Source organism: Serinus canaria, chromosome 1 (assembly GCF_022539315.1).
Source record: "Serinus canaria isolate serCan28SL12 chromosome 1, serCan2020, whole genome shotgun sequence".
Lineage (NCBI taxonomy): Eukaryota > Metazoa > Chordata > Aves > Passeriformes > Fringillidae > Serinus > Serinus canaria.
In genome coordinates, this window is record NC_066313.1 from 74643077 (window position 1) to 74659413 (window position 16337).

General features: G+C 39.2%; 1 protein-coding gene across 7 annotated transcripts in view; it reads left to right on the top strand.

Moving 5' to 3' along the window:
• MBNL2 (muscleblind like splicing regulator 2) overlaps positions 1-16337 on the top strand; it is a 106100-nt gene that overhangs the window by 10797 nt on the left and 78966 nt on the right. For 2 of the 7 annotated variants that reach the window (XM_050970050.1, XM_050969918.1), the window contains exon 1: positions 5663-5891. The exons of 3 other annotated variants lie outside the window; for them this stretch is intronic. The gene's annotated coding sequence lies outside the window, so the exon portion shown is untranslated. Of the gene's footprint in view, positions 1-5662; positions 5892-16337 lie in introns of those variants that run through there. 2 more of the 7 variants (XM_050970122.1, XM_050970088.1) reach the window with 2 other exon arrangements.

The window sequence follows — 16337 nt, forward strand, 5'->3', positions numbered from 1 at the left end:
AGCAGCTGGTGATAAAGGGTTTCTGTTTTGTATATATAACCCTTTTACATTCTGCTGGAAGATTTGGGAAGATCTGTTCTGATAGGAATATTTCTGAGGAAACGGTTTTGGATGGGTACAGGTATCTAAATATATGGCATCTAAAATGGCACTAGACAATTTTATATCTGGGACATCTGTGTGGGGATGGCAAATATAAGACATTCCACTAACCCAGTCCTTCCACTGGTGGCCACTGAAGGCCAACAGAAATTCCCTAGGCCATCTAGAAGAAACTAGATATCTGGGTTTGGATGATTAAAATTTCCATTTTTATACTTCTATGATTTGGTGTTTCAGATGAGCAAACTGAAAACGGCTTTTTATTCAGCTGTCATGAAAAAAAACAGAATCACTTTCCTGAAAAAACTTTTGCATAAGTCAGTGTTCTAAGAGTAAGGCAGTGTAGGTGGTTTGCCAATTTATTTTTCTGAGCTTATTATTTTGCCAGTTTATAGTATCTGCCTTATAGAGTCAGCAAGATAATGGTTATTTTACCAACCTTCCCTCTCCCCAAAAATGTCCACTCCAAAACAAAAAAGAAAATCCAGAGGAGAATCCTGGTTCAACTCTTCTTAGGTTAATTTGGTGTCCATCAGTTGTTCAGGGGAGGAAAGCGTGAGTGAGTGCAAAGATTGCTGTTCAGTCAGGGGAAAAAAAAAACCTGGAACATGTTCAGCATAGCTTAGAGAACAAGCTTATGTAGCTTATATAGCAACATAGCTGGAACATGCTTATGGCAAGCTGAGGATTTACACCAAAGCTGTAACTGTACATTGTCAAAATACAGGTGTCCTTTAGCTCTATGCTAATGTCATTAGTTATTTGAACTGATTTTGAAGCTCTAAAGTGCTATCCACTGTATGTAATTGGAATATCTAAATATTTATGTTCCTAATAAGGCTTCTTCTGTAGAAAGATTTCATCTCCTACATGTTTAATGAAGGACATGATAGAAGAAGCCTAAGGGTGACCATCTCAGGTAACCAATACAGTAACACAGATGCTTTTAGGATATGATGGAATCTCTTAGAATAGCTACTTTGGGATAGGATGAATCACAGCCCACAAATGCCTATTTCTCTTCAGTGACTATAAAGAGAGAGGGGGAGTAGAGTGACTCAGTGAAATGTGGTTGTTTATATTTGGTCAAATGTATTTCGAGCTAAGTGCATAAGGCTACAATCCTGAGGCAGCTCAGCTCTCCATGGCACCTGGTATATGTGTCTCAAACATTCAGCTACAAAAGCCTGGTTGGAGTGAACTGCAGTTCTTCTCTGGCTGATGCCTTCATCACCCTTCCCAACTGGAACCACCCTCTAAAGGAATTGCGCACGTATACTTAGTTTTCATCCCGATGGGGAATTGGTGTCATCCTAAAATAAAGTCAGGATGCAGACTGGATGTGTGCCTGAACCCATGTGTTTGGATCTCACAATTTAGACATGGCTTAAACTCCTTGTGCGAGCAGCGGAAAGAGAGAGAGCATTTGGAAAGCCTCCAGGAGCCACCTTAATTTTGGTAAGATTGATTCCTAACATGTAACTTGAATATGTGCTTGCTTCTGTGGAGTGTTTTCATTTTATATTTCTTTCAGCATATATATGATGAAAATAGAATTGTCTGTTTTCCTTTCTGTGCACAGTCTCTAGTTTTCCAAGGTTAGGGAGATGTTGGGATGTCTAGGAAGTAGGAAGTTAAAACAGTTGAAAAGTCAGACTTAAAGTTCTTATGATAAGCCTATTTTTAAAACAAAAATTAGACCCATCCTTTCAGAACCTTTTCCCAGTTAGTAACTTGGAATTTTGATATTATTCTCTAAATGTTTAACTTAATAATGATTTCCACCAACCCTTCAGCCCCAATATAGAGATTGAGGTATTTTGCAAAAGCTGGCATCAATGGTATTATGCATGAGTGCCTAGTTTTAAAATCTTGGCAGCTGCTTTGACTTTTCTTTATGCTGTCATTCAGACCATAGCTACCAAAGCTGAATTTTGCTTGTAGTAACAGTTGTGGGAAGTTACTAAGGGAAGAGTCTATTACTGACACAGGAAATAGTTTTGCAGTTCTTTTTGTCATTGCCAAACTTACCAAAACGTCACTGTTGCCATAGGTCATCTAGGCACAGCTCAAAATCATCAATCTGCTGCAACTGAATAGCACATAAATTGCTTGGTGACTTAGGTGCTTGTGTTACATATGTTCCACCCTTCTTGCAAAACTCCCTTTAAACTGACAAGTTTTGTTGTTTCTGGAATTAGACCTAATTGCTGTGATTCAAGAGTAAGGAAGGAGAAATAACTGTGTGGGTTCTGCATTTTTCAGTTCTCCTCCTCTTTATTACTTCCAAAATAGTTCTCTTTTCTCCAAAAGTTGTATCAAGACCATTCAGAAAATTGTGTGTAATAGTCACTGACAGAAGCATTTTTCCCTTGATTCATTAATTACAGGAGCATATCAGGCAGAGCAGATGGCATTTTTTGAGTTGGGAATTTACCTTTGTTATTCTTTGTTGAGTTTGACATGTGAATTTCTCAGCTTCCCTAAGATGATATTGTTTTGCAATTAAATATATAATATGGTTGTATAAATCAGACTGAAAATTGAATTTCTGGCCTTTTTCTTTGTAACTGATGTAAAAAATAAATGAGTACATGGTTACATCTCCATTTGAGAACTACTCACTCCTCAACATACAGAGCAGTTATTTTTAATTTTTTTTTTTTTTTTTTTTTTTTTTTTTTTTTTTTTTTTTTTTGCATGAATGAAGTCATGCCTTACTATGGTACTACTCAGGTGCCAGTTCTGAGAAGGAGCATAAATTTTCTCTTGAGCTTTTTGATAGGTCTTAGCTAAAGGGTTCACAAATGGGATGTGATGTATTTTCAGCATGCCCAATTGAGTCAAGGGTCTTCTGATCCTTTGTCATGGGAGAATCTATAACATAATAACCCACACGAGGATCTGGGTGGGTGGCTGCTAGCTTTGTGTTTGTGGTTCAGGAGTCCTAGGAATGCTGTCTGGAAGCACCCCAGCCCTGTCTGACTGCAGTTAAAGCTCTGCAGTGGCTGAAGACTGTGTGCACTGTGAAGCTGTAGCACAAGAAATTGGGTTGTGCAGGCGGTGCTGAGCCCGTGCCTCTCCAGGGCTTGTGTTAGTGACTTGTCTTGGGTTTGTGGCAGGGAAGGGTTGGGGGAACTTGAAAGTTGGAGCGAACTAATGGGCCACAGAAGCTCTCTCTGGGGACTGTGGTATGGATGTGCCTGGGTCTGTGCAGAGGGCAGCCAGCTCCTGCTGAGTGGTGCTGCCTGTGCTGCTTACTCTGCCTTGTCTGGCAGGGGCACCGTCTCCTCTGTGCTGTAACCTGCTCAAATAGACCAGCCAGACTCAGGCTTCTGCATCTATTTCTCCCTTTCCCTCTCATCACTCTCTCCCTCTTCTGCCCAGCCTCATGGTGTGTTTTGGCCCACCTGACCTTTCTGACTGCTCCCTCTGCAGTGTGCTCTGAAGGGCTTGTCTCACGCACGTCCGTGGGGCACCAGCCGAAGGGTCATGAGAGCAACAGGCGAGGTTGTCTTCCTGCTGTCAGCTCCAATGTCTGGTCTCTGGCAGATGGGAGCAGCAGTTACAGGGGAAATCCTGCTAATCTCCTGTAACTTGAGCCCATTACATGCTCAGTCGCACTGTGGGGCTGGTGCCTTTCCAGCCACATATGGACGGATGGCTGAAGGAATCAGACGCTTGCTGCAGAACGCTTTCTGAGATTTGCACTGTAGGGATCAGAAACAAAAATTAAAGAGATGCTGTGAGTCAGCTGAATATTAGCAGGTTTTAAAGCTTCGTCAAATAGGAAAATATTTTCATATTCATAGCAAAACATACATAAAAACCTCGATATATAAAAAAAACCAACCTCAAAACAACGTCAAAAAAGCATGGGATCAGCACTTTGCCAAATTTCAAGGCTACCCCAACATGAACAGAGGACCCAGAGTTCCCCAGTTAGTTACAAGGATGGCAGAGCCACATGTTTTTGTCTAGGTTATCTCAGAAATAGGCAAACTGTGTTTTGGCAGGAAAGTCAATAAATCCTGCAGCAGATGTCCAGCATGGAAAATTTTTAACAAGGGCAGCTCAAGTTTGGCAGAGTTAAAAGAATGTGGAAAATCCTGATGAGATGCACCAAGCCATCTTAATAATGGGTGGAGTTACCACCCTTGTCCCCAGGGTCTCTCAAACCCACCAAATTAAACTATTTGGTTTTTTTGAGGAGGATTGTTTTGGGTATTTTTTAATGTAGGGCAGAATAGAGAGGAATGGAGGGGGTGATTGAACAGAAAGTAAGGGCTGGCTGGCAGGAACCTTCTTGGCAGGAACATGTTTGAGCCGTGCCTGGAAGGAGAGGTTTTCACAAATTGTGTGGGAGATGGTGTAACCCAAAGGAGAGTTGCTGCTTGCTGGATGGAGGAATAATGGATTTTTGGGAAGCTGTGTTTATAATATGCAAAATAGTCCACAGGAAACAATGGGGCCTTGGGACAGAGCTGCCAGTGAATGAGAGCTTTGTTTTCCTCTTGTCTATTCATATTTCTAAACTTTTAGTGGCATTTTAAACACATTTTACACATTTTTTGTGTAATGGCTTGAATTGCCTAAACTGCTGCCTAAAGTACTGTTGCCCTGCAATCTTTATCCCGTTTTGGGATAAAGACTGACTTTCAGCTTAAGCTTCTTTTTGTATTTTTCTTAATTACAATTCTTGTTTAATAATCCTTGGCTGCTTTGTTTTCATGTTATAAAACTTTAGAAAAATTTATAGGAAAACTTTGACAGCAGACCTTGTGTACCAGCGTGTTGAGCTGCCCACAGCTTGACTTGAAAATGGCAACTGGTATTGTAGTCCTTATGCCAGAACCTTGACATAAATGAACATCAGTTGCAAGCTAATTGCATGGACTTTAGTTTAGATGCTGCTGATGGGATTTGTCTGCCATGGATATGAATTAAAACACCATCATATAGATTGTGTTTTCATTGAGAAGCATCCCATACCTGCAGTCCCTAATTACTGGACTGAAATAATTGAGAAGATGCTATGGTTGTATTGCTGTTAAATGCAGACCCTGCACATAAGATTATGCAGCATTAAAATGAGACTATTACTGCCTCAATCGGAGCGTGTTTTGGCAGCATGTTAAAATAAAAGACAGATGGTTTGATTTACATTGGTGCATGTCTCACCTTTACAAACAAAACAGCACCACTGCAGTTTTGCAGTTTCAGAAATGTTGTTTGTGCACACGATCACAATTAGGAGGAGCTTTGAAAATCCTTGTGCAAGAAATGCTGAAGCTGCTGTTGCAGTGGAGGGAAAGGGAGTTGTTTGCTTTTGCTGTGTGTGTTATTTCATGGAGCTATCGCTTTGCCTCACCAGTAAAACTCCTTCCCTGTGCGAGGGAAATTCCTGGTTCATTGGTATGGATGCATTGTTTTTACACATTGGAAGTGCTGCGTTGCTGTGTCAATCATCCCGTTAGGATCAGTTTAAGAGCAGTAGGGCTGACGAAGCTGGGTGTGATTGGCTGCCATATGCTGGGAGGGCTCTGTGAGAAGGAAGGGCTGCAGTGTTTCAGCAACAGAGTTTAGGCTGTGTCTGCTTCATCATCTGAGGAAAAATCCCCCGATAAGTCACAAGGCTTCCCGAGGAAAAAACCCAAAACATTACAGGCTGCTCATCTCTTCGTGTGAGAAGTAGTTGCCATGATGCGATGGGGAAGATGTGGCTGTTTGTTTGTATCAGATGTTCCTGTTCACGTTGGGAATGTGTCGAATAGACAGGGCTAAACAAGGTAGGAGGATCGTTGTCTTTTATCGAATGTTTCAAGAGTTTGCTGCAGTATACTGCATACTGCATGTGTTGCTTGGGGGAGTCGGGGAAACATTGTTTCTCCCGTGAATGGATTCTCCTTGGGTGAAATAGGTGGATTTTATGGTAACTTGTTTTCAAAGGGTATTAATTTCCAGTGTAAATAACTCTCTTCAGAAATAGAACATGAGTATATGCATATTAAAACAAGTAAAAAAAAGAAATAGGTCAGTGTGTTTCAGAAGTGCTGCTACCCTAATTGGATTTTTAGCTGGGTTGTTGTCTGGAAGTGCAGCCTTTAAGAAGGAGAAGGAGTCAACCTGGAAATCTGTGAAGTTTATGGCAGCTATGTTTGAAGATTTAGGTGAATTAGACTGGCTGATCTAAATAATTCCTTATCGAAGCTTTAACTGAAGCCAAGACTGCCTGGTTTAGATTTGTAGTGTACAACAAGATTACAGTATTTTACCCTGTTATGAAAGTATGGGTTTGTTTTTTTTTTTTTTTTTTTGTCTTTGCTGTGATTGCTTGTGCTCTTCAATGAAAGCCAGGGGAATTTTTCATATCGTAGTTTAGCTTCTTGTGGTTTATTGTAGAAAACTGCCCTTTCCCGGTCTTTGTCTAGGCAGCAAAACAGAACCTGTACATGAAAACAAGGAAAACAAGGTTAATAATATGTGCTGCAATTATCTGATCTTTATACATTTTTAATGAGAGAACACACAGCTAGCAGAATAATTTAATGAGCAGGCTGGCTTTTAGAGCAATGATTTCACTGTGCTAAGGCACATCAACTTTCTTCCAGAGGAGGAGCCTCAGTAAGGAATGGAGAAGATTTATGTTAAATGCTCTAGAGAGAGCAGAAGTCTGTAAAATTCTAGAAGAATAGAGTAGTTTTCAGCTGTTACTATTATTTATTAGATAGAAAGCAAACTTTACCATCATGTTGCAGGAGGGTTCTGAGAACATTTCCTCGTCCTGTTATATGTTGAAGTCTTTTCAACTTTCTCACACTGCCATATGCATTGATGGTGCTCAGTACCTTTTCAGGATGTCACCCAGTTAGTGACCCAAATTAACATGCTGACTTCAGCTGTGTTATAGCAGCATCATTTATATGTACAGTATATAATATAGTTGGGTTTTAAAATTTTTTTTTCCCCTAAGATTACCCGTTGGTGAGAGAAGAAAATGTTGTATTCTTATTTATTTTGTAATAGCCATGTACATTGCATACTTGTATTCAGCTAGGATGTTGATAGAAAAAATAAGTGTATGTACTGAAGAAGACTAAAGATCAATTTCTTAAAGAGAAATCAGGTAGAAGAACCTTTTGCTGCCTTAAAATAAAAACTTTCAATTTCGGGGGGAAAGTTTCAAGACTTCCTTTATCCTAGGAATGAGTTACAGGAGTTTTAACAGTATTGTGGCAAGTAGGCCCTTCTAGACCAACTGTCCATAGACCAGCTGTCCATTGCCCCTCCCATTTTTCAAGGAGGAGTACAGGACATGTACTCAGAACTCCTGATGTCACCTCCCAGCTCCTCACAGCTGACTCTGCTCAGCAAAGGTTGATATGACTTCCCTGCTCCCTGGCCAAGTACTTGCTGGAGACCTGTGGCTTGGGTTGTTGACCCATACTCCGTTCCTGAACCAGTTATTTTTGAAGGCTACAGTCTTCTAAGTCAAAATAACCTTGTATCTTTTGAGAATTTCAACATCTACTAAGAAAAGGAAACAAATGTCAGGATGTAGAGCATTATTATTACAAATCCATAGGGTATGGATATATATGTTTAATTCTCTGTCACTATTGATGCTTAAATGTGTTTGTATGTGAGGCATGCTTAAGTACAAATGCTTAAGTATGTGAGGCAAAGACTGATAATTAGAAGCAAGTAAAATAATCTTTTTCAAGAGCTTTCTCTGTAAAATATGTCACAAATATTTAATTTTTGCAAATAAAACTGTTTTCATGCACAGCTCTCAGAGTAAACTTTTCAGTTTCCTGTTTTGAGACAATCTCTTACTTTCAGAAAATTTCAGTGTCTGGTTTCCATACCTTGTAGATCACAATATCTGGAGTAATCTTGTTATGGCTGACTACCAAAGTGAAAATTTGCATTCATCACTTAGTCAAGTAGTCTGTATCAAACTACTGACAGACAGTCAAATGACAAAAGGATTAAAAAAAATTATTTCATTGTCAATGTGCATATATATATATACTACTACTTTATCTGATTAGGTAAATGAACCTTCAGCTTACAGGGTAGAGGCGGTAGTAAATATTCTGTATTTACATTTATTTGGTATTAAAAGTATTTCAGACCAGATTCTGGTGCCTATTTAATTTAGTAATATCTTTTCTGCTTAATTGCTCTGTGTATTTCATCAGAGCTATTAGTGTGGTAATCTTCCAATGTGCAGTCTGTCTGTTTTCAAGGAATAATTACTTTGTTTAGAATTACTCTATTTTCCTAAGATAGAATTTTCTAATGAGTTAGAGGTCCTGAAGTATAGTGCTTGACAAAAGAACGATTATAAAGGCAAATCAACTTCTTAATTTTTAAGTGTACATTTTACAGAAATGTGAGATAATTATGTGCTACCATTTATTTTATTTTTTTTTCTGAGCAAGAAAAATGGCTCTTAATGTTGCGTGCGATTTCCGGCACTCAGGTATCACCTCAGCTGTGAATGAATTATCTTCCCTGTTGCTCAGAAATATGTCAGAAATAATCTGTACTGTGTTTATTTGTAAAAGCTCTGTAAAATGTTCAGTTTTTATAGTACTGAGAGATGAGAAATAGTGTTCAATTGAAATTGCTTATTAATTATTTTCCATATGGTTTTAACACATTGCTAATATTTGAATTTCACATGATAGCTATTAGTGTTACTGTGCTTCCTAATGTTACTAGAAATTTCTGACTTTGAGGATTGGTTTTTATCTTCCATGGAAGAAACACTTTTTTTAAGTCAAACTATTTTTTCCCTTTTTTATGAACATGGCTGTTGCAAAATTGTAGCAAAAGATAACTAAATCACTTTAAAAAAAAATTGTTAGTATGTATTTTCTTTTTAAAACCTGTGATTTTGAAGCTAATTTGATGTGTTTAATCCAATGTATTATGGTTAACTAATGTGCACCAGTGCTATGTAACTGGTCTGTAAACAGGCTAAAATTATAGCCTGAGGAAAATAAAAGTCATTTCAAGAGAGTGTCAGTGCTGAAAACTAGTTCAAATAATAGCAGTATTAACTGTTTGACTAATTGAACTAATCTCCTTATACGTTATTAGCAAATGCAGCGACAGTTGTTGGTTATTGATATATAGAGTCTTCTTTTTAAAAAGTCTTCTTTTAAAACCAAACTTTTTGGCTCTGTTTGGAGTAGAGAGTGCATGAGGACAAAGAAGTTACGCATCCCCTTTCTGGAATCTGCCAACTTCTTAAAGGCCACAATTTTTTATTATTCCTTTGTAACCGGGCCGTTAACACATCGAGCTCTGTCTCCGATAACGCTGGCAACGTCAAGTTCTTCGTTCCCTATTTCAGGCGTGCTAAAAAAGGAAAAGTCTGGGCCTGTGAAGATTGAAGAGCATACCTAACAGGGGATTATATGCAAAATCCTTATAACTAACACAAAGAAATACTAATTATGTAGGGGACTCTTTATGCTACTGATGATTACTGAAGCTGTTGAGAACTGCCTGTTTGCTGCTGCTGCAGAAGACTTGTAGGATTCCTGGAGTCATAAGTCTGGCAAAAGACCTGGTGGGCTTGTGATGCCTGAAACTTTGCCAGCTAGAAGAGCTAGCTGTAAACAAATTGATAAACACAGAGGTTCACGCTCTTTTTATTATTTATTTTCTTTTTCTTCCTTTTGTTTTTCCTTTTCTCCTTTCTTTTTCATACCTAGATATGTCCATGAATACTTGCACATATACATAATATACACACACTCATAAAAAACCAATTTTTCATCTTTATGATTTTTGTACTACAAAAGCAATAGCTAATAAAGACAGTGAGAGGGATTAAGTGATACAGTTATTGCATAAAGAAGTGGATCAAGAAATAGAAACAGATGGTTCATATCAGAGTCGATTATTTTTTTCTATTTTAGATCAGTGATTTTTTTTTTCATCAGTTTCTGAGTGGATGATAAACATTTTGGGAGGCGTTTTGGGAAGCTCTGGGTATCATACATTGCTGACCTCATAGAGACAAGGTCAGTCTGGAGGTTGATGAGCTGTAAAATCTTCTCTCCTGCAGGGAATACAGCACCTCTGTCAGCAGGCAGAATTAGAGGGTACAAGTAAGGAAGAATGCAGGAAAGTTTACCTGTGGTAGTTTTATGGAAGGAGGAAGCTTGGATTTGGTTAGAAATGCCTTTTTCTTTATTTTTGTGGGAGTTCTGAAGGCAGCTTTTCAGTATGTTTTTTTGTGTATGATTGCTTTTAAGAGGCATAGCAAATAAATTTTTTGGCTTTTTAACCCTCTAGTGTTCACTTCTGTCCAGACTTAATACTTTTAAAGTTGAGTTTCTGAGGAATTTTATGTTGTTTTGGTTTTTTTCCCCCTACTGCTCTGTTATATATACTTCAGGTATGTTGAATGGCTCAGTCCCCCAGCCCCAAGTTTTCTGAATCTATCATGATTTCTGTACTTTATGGGTGTCATAGGCAGTGTTTTGAACTTAGTCTGAAACTAACCTACAATTTCCAAGTGACAAGATTTCCATTTTCTTCTATTGTTCAGAAGGATGATGTTTCAATGCTGAGTTTCACCATGTCAGGTTTGTGCCTTCACAGTCTCCTTTGGCAGCTCCCAGTGGGACTCTGCTGTTAATGTCTAGGTGGGTAAAGTGGCTGCCTCATAGGACTGCCAAAAGCCTGTTTTAGTCCATTTAAATATTTTTCAGGCGTTTCCTTCCACTTTTCAGACTATCTGCAGTGCTGTTATCAGCAGCTGTATGCATATTTCAAGCCTAGAGCTGCCTTGGTTTGTCAGCAGACCCCTCTGGCTGTGCCCCTGGCAGGACAGGCAGGCTGGCTGCTGGCAGGAGCATACCTCTGCACCCAGTTAATGATTCAGGACTTCAGCACTGCCTCACTCTTATTTACTGAAAAGGCTGTGATAGCACGTGTGGGATTTCTGTGATGGCTGTGTTCACCTGTGGCACAGCCTCTGTCTGCTGTGAGGAGACCAATGCCAGCTTTCTCACCTTCATCTCCTCACCCTGTAACCAAAAAGTGGTGTGGCCTGGGGCACCTCCTTGCAGCTGGCACTAGGCTTTTGCAGAGGAGGACGCCGGTGCGTGGGCTGCTGGTGCTGGGGATTGCAGTGCTGCAGTCCTTATTGGCATGCTGAACATGCTCTGGCAGCACGGCGCGCCGCTGTCCTGGAGTCTAGTGCTTGTCTCTAAAAACTTTTTCGCTTTGTGTGTGGTTTTTTTTTACAGTTCCCTTGTGTGTTTTAGCTCCCCGCTGCTAATGCTGGGAAACACTTTGGGGATGGATTACTTTACTGCCATAATTTTAAGGAAGTTGGGGTAGTGGCTAAAAACTCTTAAGATTTTCTCTGCCACGTTGTAGATGGCATGAAAGGCTTTGAAAGTAGTCCCACTGATGTGTTTATAAAGCCAGTGCACTTTCCACTTTTCCCCCCCTCCTTTTTTTTAAAGACCTCATTTAATGCTCAGGACTGTGCAGTGAGGCCACTTTCAAAGGCTTTAGTATCCACAGTAGCAGCTCTTTGAAGTGGAAACGCCAGCGGGGAACAAGCCTTCGGCTTAATCCTTGGTGTAAAAGGTCCTAAGTGGTGAGAAGCCACAACATCCCTCTCAGTGGGGGGAGCTGGACAGTGATACCTGCAACTGAATCTGTATCCTGGACCTGGACCTCATCTGTGGAGCTAGAGCTGCTTGGACACTGCTGTAAGGCAGGAGGGATGCAGTCCCTCTTATCTCTTTGGCTTTTTACTCTGGTTCTGTCCCAGCAGTTTCTCAAGGAGGAGGACACAACTGAAAGGTGAGAGAGTAAGGCCTGAGAGCAAATGTGTTTGTGCTTGGGTTTCTTTGCTCCCTCAGGTTGGTAAATCCTTCCTCTGGAGCGCAGAGCCAGTGGCACAGTCCATCTGCTGGTCCTTGTGGGCGTTTGTCTGTCCAGTTAGGTTGGTGGCTTCATGGTGGCCCCAGGTGCTTGTTTCCCCTTTGGCACAAGGAGGGTGAAGGAGACAGTGCTTTTTGGTCACCAATGACTCATTTAAGTGCTCAAAGCTAGGTGGGATCAGTTTGTCATCTCTGAAATACATTTGTTTGTTAGGGGATGAAAATGTGGAGTTTCTTGCAGTGAGGCTTGAGAATCAGTGTGTCCCTATGGATTTGTAGCCAGTCTTGGTTGCAGAGCTAGGCTGCTTGTAAGGAGCTGCCTTCCAAAAATGATGAAGGCAAAAGATAGCAGTGCCTTGCCTGGCACATGGCTTGAGCTACCAGGGCTGAGAAGCTTTTTGGGGAGGGCTTTCCTTCTCAAACATGGTAGCCATTGTTGATTCTATGACTATTTAAAAAATCTGATTTTTAATTGAAAAGTTATTTTTTAACCTGTTGGTATTTTTGACTTTCAACACATCATCTGCCATTTAACTTCACCCTTGTGCTCTTTGCTGTGTGCAAAAACAGCTGTCTTTTCTGTGGCTTCCCTACTGGTAAATGACTGAACACTCCCTGCCTCCTAGTCAAAATCTGGTGATCCTCATCATCAGTCTGTATGAATTTCATATTCTTTCTGTTGTCAAAATGCTTGCTGTTGCCTCTTTGTACATGTAAGCCTTTCTGCAGTGCTGATGGCGCTGTAACTGTTCTCTCACTCTTTTATCATCCCAGAGTTACATGCTCCATGTCTATACACACTAGTGTAACTCTTTTTTGCTTTCCTTTGATAGTGCCAAATGTTCTGCTTGTTTTATACTCCATCGGCTGCTGAATATTTTGCAGAAGTCTTCATTGAATTGCCTCTAGTGTCCGCAGGATCTTTCCTCTGTAGCAGTGTCTTGTTGGAACCTAGTGCTGTGTTTTTGCTATTCATCATTTGTGTGTTTTTTCCCCTCATCTGCATTATTGTGCCTATCTTTATGTTAAAACTGATGTCATTTTATCACCTAGTAAACTCATTATCATGAGATCCTTTTGTAACTCCTCACAGTTGGCTTCAGGTATGACTTCGCAAAAAATTTATGCTAACTGCAAACTGTCTTATTGTTTATGGCTGTTGTTGCAAAGCAGAGAAGGAAACTCGCTTGGCAAACCTAATTATGAAAATTACAGTATATTATTATAAGTAAAACATGATATTTGGTCTTGTGAGTTTGTTGTGAACTTCTGCACTGATTTTAGTCTTCATACTGTCTGCAAATGCTTAGCGCTTTTTGCTGCTCTTTTAAATTAAATTTCTTTAACTTCCATAAGGCCCAAGTCATCACAATAACTAGGTTCCACAAAAATCATCAGGTTACAAAGATGAGATGATTAATTTGCTTTCATTTTGCTTAAGTTTGAGCTTGTAGGATTTGTATTTCCTAGCTCTTCCCTACCATTGTCACAATTGTACTTCTTAATGAAAACTGGCATTTGCTTGTAAACATACTTGTAGGTGATAAGGTTGTATGAAATGCACTTGATGTATTCAGATTTCCAGTGAAATGGGCAAGAGATAGATAGCTGTGCTGCAGTAGCTTCTCTTCTTAAACTTGAAGGCTCTTGCAATAGGAATCAATAAAAGGTGGTGATGGTTTGGGGGGTTTTTTTGGTTGTTTTTATTCCTAAAGAGAGATGAAATTAAAACAGACTTAGTAGTAATATTCTGCTTTGATGAAGATAACCACCTGTATCTCACCCATCTGGGTCTCCAATCACCAAAACATCGGCATAGTTTTCACTTAGGGGAAAGGTATATGTGATGATTTTAATCTTTGAAGTGCTTCACTGCAAGGTAAAAATGATCTTCCTGAAACAGGACAATAAAATTTGTGGACAGGTTTCTACTCTTCTGATTTCAATTTTTTTTTTTGTGTGTGTGTGTGTGGCTATTTTGACTCCAGTTTTGCAGTTAGGAAATTTAGTGTACATCATGCAGGATTATTCTTTAATTTTTTTCCTGATGGACTTTGTTCATGTGGTAAAAAAAATGGGACCTTAAATTGTGGATTTCCATTAAACTTTACAGAACCATAATAATTAAATAGACCAATCCCCCAATATGTAAATTGAGTGAATTTTTGTTGCAAGAAAGTATAGAGCTAGAATATCACTGCATCTTTGTTGTCCCTCTCTTTTCTGTCTTTTCAGAGTTTAATTTTTTGGGGGGGGGGGTTGGGTGTTTTTTGGTGGTTTTTTTTTAGTGGGGGGCCAGAGGGTTTGGGGAGATTTGGTTTGGTTTGTTGTTTTTGTTGTTTTTGTTGTTGTTGTTGTTGTTTGGTTTTTTTGCGGGGGGTTTTGTTTGTGGATATTTTTGCTTTTGGGTTTTTTTGGGTTTTTGTTTGGTTGGTTGTTTTAGGGTTTTTTTTGTTGGGATTTTTTTTTCCTATGTTCAGGGGTTTGGTTTTTTCTTATAGCAGACAGTCCTATTCACTCGCTATAAAGCGGTACCATGGTTTCTGTTCTTTCAGGTGGAGGGCAGAAGGATAAATGTGGAGAAGAGCCATTCAAGTAGGTTTTCAGGATTTCTAGAACCCATGCATTGTTATAAAGTGGTTATCTCTGTGAAAGCCAAATATTGGTAGTGCAAACTTTGCATGCCATAAAGTTGTAGAGGATTACTAGAGGGCATAACTGACTGAGAGTGACGTTCTTCTTTTTTTTTTTTTTGGTTTGAGTTTTATTTTCTGGTCTGGTTTGATTTTATGTCTCACCTGTTTTATCCTGGAAATGCTGTATGAAATGGAAGAAATTCTTACCAGGTGTCCTGGACCAGAGCATGTGCAGGCTGAAGGTTAGAAGTTCTAAAATCTCTTATTTACAAGCTAAGCAAATATTACACTAAAATGTGGCACAAAACACATTTGAGTCATTTTTGAAAACTTGTTTCTGGAATAGAAATGTAGAAATACATTGTTTTACAAGAAAAAACTTGTTTCTGGAATAGAAATAGAAAGCATAACAGAAACAGCACACTTCTCATGTTTATATAAGGTTTTTTTTAATCTCTGAGTGGTGTTGATGATGTTATTTATTTGACCAAATCAAATTTATTTTTTCTTTTTTGCTATTTATTCACTTTGGAACAGAGAAATTTTGGCATTGTCTTTCAAAAATGCCAGGCTGTGTTTACCTGTTCTGCCATTGCCAGCAGGACAGAGAAAACTCTGCAGTTACTGGTAAGCAGAGATAGTAGAAAAAGGTCTGGAAGAGGGCTCTGTCAAACCATTTATAGGGAATGTGTTCAGTTTTCACTGCAAAACATTGCAATTCTTTGTGTCAAAGCATGAAAGCACTTGATTTTTCAATTTTTTTTTTCCTACTGCTCTCTTCACAATAAATAGCTGAGTTAAAATAGAAGCTGTAATTTGTATATCGAGAAAATTCTTGATTTAAGGTGGGGATATGCCTGGCTCTGAGATATAGGCTATCACTGCCTAACCCGTATGGCTGCCTAAATCCAGTCCCTTTGTAAGCGAAGAAAAATTAAAACCAAGACTCTATCTATTCAAGTTGCTTTTGAAAGATACTGGCTGGAGTTTTCTGTTGTGGTTTGGGATTTTTTTTTTCCCTTACAGAAACCTGAATGTAGTTTATCTCCTCTTAGTGTTACAGACAAATGAAGTATACACATGGTAGAAAAATGAGTAATAACTCATCCAGTGTAGGCCAATAAACTTTCTGAGTTGATTTCTGTGTATCATTTCTGTGTTTAAGTACTTTATCTCCTGTTAGTTGTAAATTAAAAAAAAAAAAAGAAAGAAAAGAAGTTACTCTGAGGTGAAAAGTAACTTTCTTCAAGTGGCAGCGGGTGGCGAGCTTTTTGGACTGAGGGAGACATGTTACACAAATCAAAACAACAGATCAATATGACCCATTTTTATTGGGTCAGTGCTTCTTAATTGGTGCTCAAGCAAAAAGGAAGGTCAGTAGCAGCAGTACTGCACACCAAACCCAAAATTCGTCATCCTGGAGCTCAAGGGAAAAAAAAAAAATGTTTACTTGGTAGGCAATGTCTGCAGATGGTTATTGTGCACTCCTTCCAGTTGTAACTTCATTATTTGCCTCAGGACTAAATAAATAGAAGTATTCCAGACTTCCAGGAAAACAGACATTCACCAGAAGTTGCAAGTCATATGAGAAAAGCTCATCTCCTCTTTTCTGCCACCAGTTCCAAAAAAAGTTTTAGAGGAAAAGTATTCTCTTTCTGAAGTTGTGGTAGCTCTT